The sequence below is a fragment of the Rhincodon typus genome, chromosome 8, assembly GCF_021869965.1.
Source record: "Rhincodon typus isolate 14 chromosome 8, sRhiTyp1.1, whole genome shotgun sequence".
NCBI lineage: Eukaryota > Metazoa > Chordata > Chondrichthyes > Orectolobiformes > Rhincodontidae > Rhincodon > Rhincodon typus.
Window position 1 is genome coordinate 41,779,078 of NC_063339.1, and position 5,716 is coordinate 41,784,793.

Below are 5,716 nucleotides of genomic sequence, written 5' to 3' on the forward strand. Positions count from 1 at the left end.
TACTTTTTACTTACTCTGAACCTTTCATTTGTGATAGTTCAGGTCAAAACGCATTTTAACATCCTGTTCTATAGTCCAAGGCCATTACACTGAACTTGTATGGTGACATCAGGCAACTGTACCATCAGAGAGACCCCACCACATCAATTCATTAAGGCATTCGACAAGGTTCCTCATGGTAGACTGATTAGCAAAGTTAGATCACATGAAATACAGGTGGAACTAGCCATTTGGATACAGAGCTGCTTTAAACCTAAAAGACAAAGGGTGGTGGAGGAAGGTTGCTTTTCAGGCTGGTGACCAGCGGTGTGCCACAAGGATTAGTGCTGGGTTGACTGCTTTTCGTCATTTATATAAATAACTTGGATGTGAACATAGGAGGTATGGTTAGTAAGTTTGCAGATGACACCAAAATTGGAGGTGTAGTGGACACCAAAGAAGGTTACCTCAGTGTACAACAGTATCTTGATCAGATGAGCCAATGGGCCGATGAGTGGCAGATGGAGTTTAATTTAGATAAATGTGAGGTGCTGCATTTTGGAAAGGCAAATCAGGGCAGGACTTAACGCTTAATGGTAAGGTCCTGGGGAGTTGCTGAACAAAAAGACCTTGGAGCGCAGGTTCATAGTTTCTTGAAGGTGGAGTCACTGATAGATAGGATAGTGAAGAAGGCATTTGGTATTCTTGCCTTTATTGGTCAGTGCATTGAGTATAGGAGTTGGGACGTCATGTTGGGGCTGTACAGGATACTGGTTAGGCCACTTTTGGAATACTGCATGCAATTCTGGTCTCCCTGCTATAGGAAGGATGTTCTGAAACTTGAAAGGGTTCAGAAAAGATTTACAAGGATATTGCCAGGGTTGGAGGATTTGAGCTATAGGGATGGACTGAAAAGGCTGGAGCTTTGGAGGCTGAGGGATGAATTTATAGAGGTTTACAAAATCATGAGGGCCATAGATAGGGTGAATCACCAAGATCTTTTCCCTGGGGTAGAGAGTCCAAAACTAGATAGCATTGGTTTAAGGGGAGAGGGGAAAGATTTAAAAGGGACCTAAGGGGCAACTTTTTCATGCAGAGGGTGGCGCATGTATGGGATGAGCTGCCGGAGGAAATGGTGAAGGCTGGTACATTTACAACATTTAAAAGTCATCTGGATGGGTACATGAATAAGGAGGGGTTTAGAGGGATATGGGCCAAATGCTGGCAAATGGGACTAGATTAATTTAGGATATCTGGTCAGCGTGGACGAGTTGTAATGAAGGGTCTGTTTCCATGCAGTACAGCACAATGACTCTATGACTCATATTAGACTTCCCACCTTGACAACTTCACAAAATAACATGGGGAGGGATTTCCCCAGCCCTTCAATGGTGTGACAATAGGAAGAAATAAGGAAAATATGATGAGATTGAAAATAATCTGAATCTTGATGTTGAGAAAGAAAATTCAGATCTTCTTCTTAATGTTCTAATGGCAAGATCTGAATCTTGTTAATAAGTGTATTTTCATCTCATTATTAACTAGTCTCACCTCTCTTCATACAGTTGGCAATTCTCCCCTCCTCTCTTGTGAAACTAGACAGTGATAATTCTTGATTTGAAATTCAGTGTGCTTACCTCATAGATCATAGAATCCCTACAGTGTGGAAACAGCCCTTCAGCTCAACAAGTCTACACTGACCCTCAGAGCATCCCACCCAGACCCTTCCCCCTATAGCCCACCTAATCTACACATCCCTGAATACTATGGGCAATTTAGCATGGCCAATCCACGTAGCCTGCACATCTTTGGACTGTGGGAGGAAACCGGAGCACCCAGAGGAAACCCATACAGACACGGGGAGAATGTGCAAACTCCACACAGACAGTCGCCTGAGAGCAGAATTGAACCCAGGTTCCTGGTGCTGGAAGCAGCAGTGCTAACCATTGGGCCACTATGCTGCCCCCTCTGGGCCTTCATTTTAAAATCTCCTCACCAACTCCATGGACAATGACTTCCTCCACTCTTCATCCACCAAAGTCGACATCAGCAAACCCATGGCCTCACCGTGAGCAATGATCCCTCTAATCTGCATAACTGCACAGCTGCTCTGTGGGTGCATTCACCTGATCAGCTTGCTGATGCCACGCCAATGCATTCCCCAGCCACTGTCACACATGGAACTTGGAGCTCCATGCAGTGGGTGGAGAAATTAGAGGAAGCATTGATCATGAATGATTCTGAGTCAACTCATAACCTTCTTGACCTTTCAGGACTTCACTTTGGAGCACAGGGACATCTTTGACATGCAGGTACCTGCCAGGCCACCTTGTGCACAGAGGCACACAGCCATTTCCATGCGATGTGTCTTATGGCTCCTAGTTTCATTCCTTTGTCCTCACTCACTTTGCACTTTCTTGGAAGCTGCCAGCCTCCACAACTTGCACAGCATTTTAACCAGAGGGCAGGAAGGATTAGTAGTTGTGGAGGATGAGACGGGTGAAAGCCATTGAGTGGAGATGTTGAATGCAGTAGTGAGGTTAATAACCTGTATGTTAATGAGGATTGTGTACAGTGGCAGAGTCTGAGGGAAGGTGAGGTAGTAGAAAGATGTGGCATTTACTCTTGTTGAGTGCAGAAGATCATTGATCCCTTTCCTGCACTGCTGTGCATTCCATCTGAACTTCGAAGCACAACTGTCTACTATCAGTGACAAATCTGTTTGTGTTTGGTGTCTTGGCTTCTTCTGATGGGCCACCAGTCAGAAGATGGCCCTCTTCTTGAAGATGCATTTACAAGGTCCTTCAGATACCTAGCTGGAAAGCGGTGTGCCAGCTTCCACTTCTGAGACATTTTGGTCTCCTAAGAGGACAGTTTTTGTGAGGTAATTCCTGATTTGTATCACCTGAAGTAATGTGCACTTGGGTTTTAAATGTGGCACCAGTGGATTGTACATTGGAAGGTTTTGATGACCAGCAGGAACATTGCCTCTCCAGCCCATAGTACTAAAAACGTTTAAGGTAGCTGCGAATGCTGGATTATGAATGCGTGACCTTCTGTCAGGATATGAATCTATATTATGGATGACTCCACACAATTTAAATGCAACTGATTGTCCTTTGTGTGGGGACATAATATGTGTTAAACAATGATACAACTTAATGTTTTGACACATATTTCGAAGTTAACACTGAAAGAGGTCATGCTGAAGTATGCTGTCTGTATGGACATCCTCCTATTGCAATGTTATCATCAGCAACAGATGAGGAGATTAGATGTGCCACCAAACCCAGAATTAGCAGCCAAACAGTCTTCACATGAAGACTGAAGCACCCTTCAGCAAGCGCAGCAAGTACAGGAGACCCAGAGTCTATTGTCCTCAACGCCATTTCCTGCAAATGAGCAAGTGACAGAGTTGCTACAAATTGCAGACGTACTGGAATACTGTCACAGAATATGGCAACCGCTATGGCAGGCCCTGCATTCTGAAGGAACGGTGGCAATCCTATTCTGGTGGCTGGTAAAACGATTGCTGTGCTAAACTTTTATGTAACTGGCTGCTTTGAAGGATCCACTGGGGCTTGTGTTCTCGACCACAAACATATCAGGCAATTTTTGTCAGATCACACCTCAGCACTTCATTTCCCCATGATAGATTAGTGCTGCAGCCTGAGCAATAGGTCCCAGTGGACTGAGAAACCTAGATATTCAAGAAAGAAGAGAGACAGAAAGGTGGAAACTTAACATCTGTCATTGCGAAAATGCTACAATCCATTATGTCCAGAGATGTGCAGGCTAGGTGGACTAGTCATGGGAAATGCAGAGTTATAGGGATGTGGTAGGGGGGTGGGTTTGGGTGAGACGGTCTTCAGACAGTTAGTGTGGGCCACATGGCCTGCTTCCATACTGCAGGGATTTTATGATTCTATGATACTATGATTATGAAGGAAGCAGTAATGGGTCACTTAGAAAATCATAATACAATCAAACAGAGTTAACATGGTCTTATGAAAAGGGAATTATGTTTTACAAATTTATTAGGACTCTTAGAGGATGTATAAGTAGGGTGGATAATGGGACAGCAATAAATATAATGCACTTGGGTTTCTGAAAGCATTCAATAATCTCACATATAAAAGGTAAAATAAAAGAAGCACATGATCAGGGTAATAAGTGTAGGCTTAACCTTTTGAGTTTTGCTACAGCTACTAGGGACTGTCTAATCCACTTTCTTTTTTTATTTTAAAAGTATAGTAATGAGTACAATAAGTCGTAAAGCAATACTTTACCCCATCATTAACTAGTAATGATTGATTCTGCAGAATGGTAAAAACAGGTCTTTTTTCTTTTCTCTACCATAGAATTTAAACATGCCTTACAAGGCCAGTATTTGTTGTTCATTTTTAATTGCCCTTGAATGAGTGGCTTGCAATTTCAAAGCATGATTAAGAGTCAAATGTATTACTATAGAGCTGAATGATATGTAAGCTAGATTAGATAAGGATGGCGAATTAGGGAACCAAATAGTTTTTTGTACATTCATAGGATGATAAATGAGATAGCTTTATATTCTAGATTTATTACTGTAAGTTAAATTCCACCACCCCGTATCCCCAGACCTTCCTTCTGAGCCTTCAAATTATTTGTCCAATGAAATGACAACTGCTTCATCACCCCTCCCCACCTTTCCATTTCCAGCTTTGTTTCTCTTTCTGAATCCAAGCTCAGGTTCCCATGCCCTTATCAAATTTTTAAACCGTCAGCAACAGCACTTGTAAGGCTCCCCCTGATGGCATTGCATGTTGTAATATTGCATTTATTTAGGATCAAGCAAGCATGTAACTTCGACAGAGTCAAATCTGATATCATGTCACATGACATTCTTGTAAAAATAGTAACCTCGCTGTGAACGACTGCTACAGTACTTTGAACTCCATCAAGAAGCTTTGTTGGTCAATTAAGCAGCTGTGATGGCCGAGAGGTTAAGGCGTTGGACTTGAAATCCAATGGGGTTCCCCGTGCAGGTTCGAATCTTGCTCACAGCGTAGAAGCCATTGAAGCTTGCTTCTTCATTTCTAGGATGGCATGGTGGCTCAGTAGGCAGTACTGCTGCCTCACAGTGCCAGGGACCAGGTTCAATTTCACCCTCGGGTGACTGTCTGTCTGGAATTTGTACATTCGCCCTGTGTCTGTGTGGATTTCCTCCGGGGCCTCTGGTTTCCTCTCACAGTCCAAAGGTGTGCAGGTTAGACGGATTGGCCATGCTAAATTGCCCATAGTGTTCAGGGATGTGTAGATTAGGTGTGTTAGCCATAGGAAATGCAAGGTTACAGGGAAAGGGTAGAGGGAGGGGTCTGGGTGGGAAATTCTTCAGAGGGTTGGTGTGAACTTGTCGGGCTGAATGGCCTGTTTCCACACCGTAGGGATTCTGTGACTAAGTCTGGAGAGCCCAGACCACATTGATGTCTGTGATAAAGTTCTAATATATTTAATTGTTTTGTGAGTAAACCTTTTAATACTTGTTGTCAGGAAGAATTCTGTCTAAATTTTCAAGTTCAAGAGCTAACAGAATACTGCAAGAATACTTAACATTCTTATGTTTCTGTACTCAGTAGTGCAGGGCACAAGGAGTGAGCATTGTAGAGTTACTGGATGGCGTAAGATGTGCAGATGCCAAGATTGAAATTTTGTGTTGTCCCTGTTGAACTGTTCAGGTGTAACAATATAATGGTTGAAT

At 43.1% G+C, this 5,716-nt stretch overlaps 1 non-coding gene across 1 annotated transcript; it reads left to right on the forward strand.

Moving 5' to 3' along the window:
- Positions 1–4,943: 4,943 nt before the first annotated feature.
- trnas-uga lies at positions 4,944–5,024 on the forward strand. Its single transcript has one exon. It is a non-coding gene; the product is annotated as a tRNA-Ser (tRNA).
- Positions 5,025–5,716: the final 692 nt, after the last annotated feature.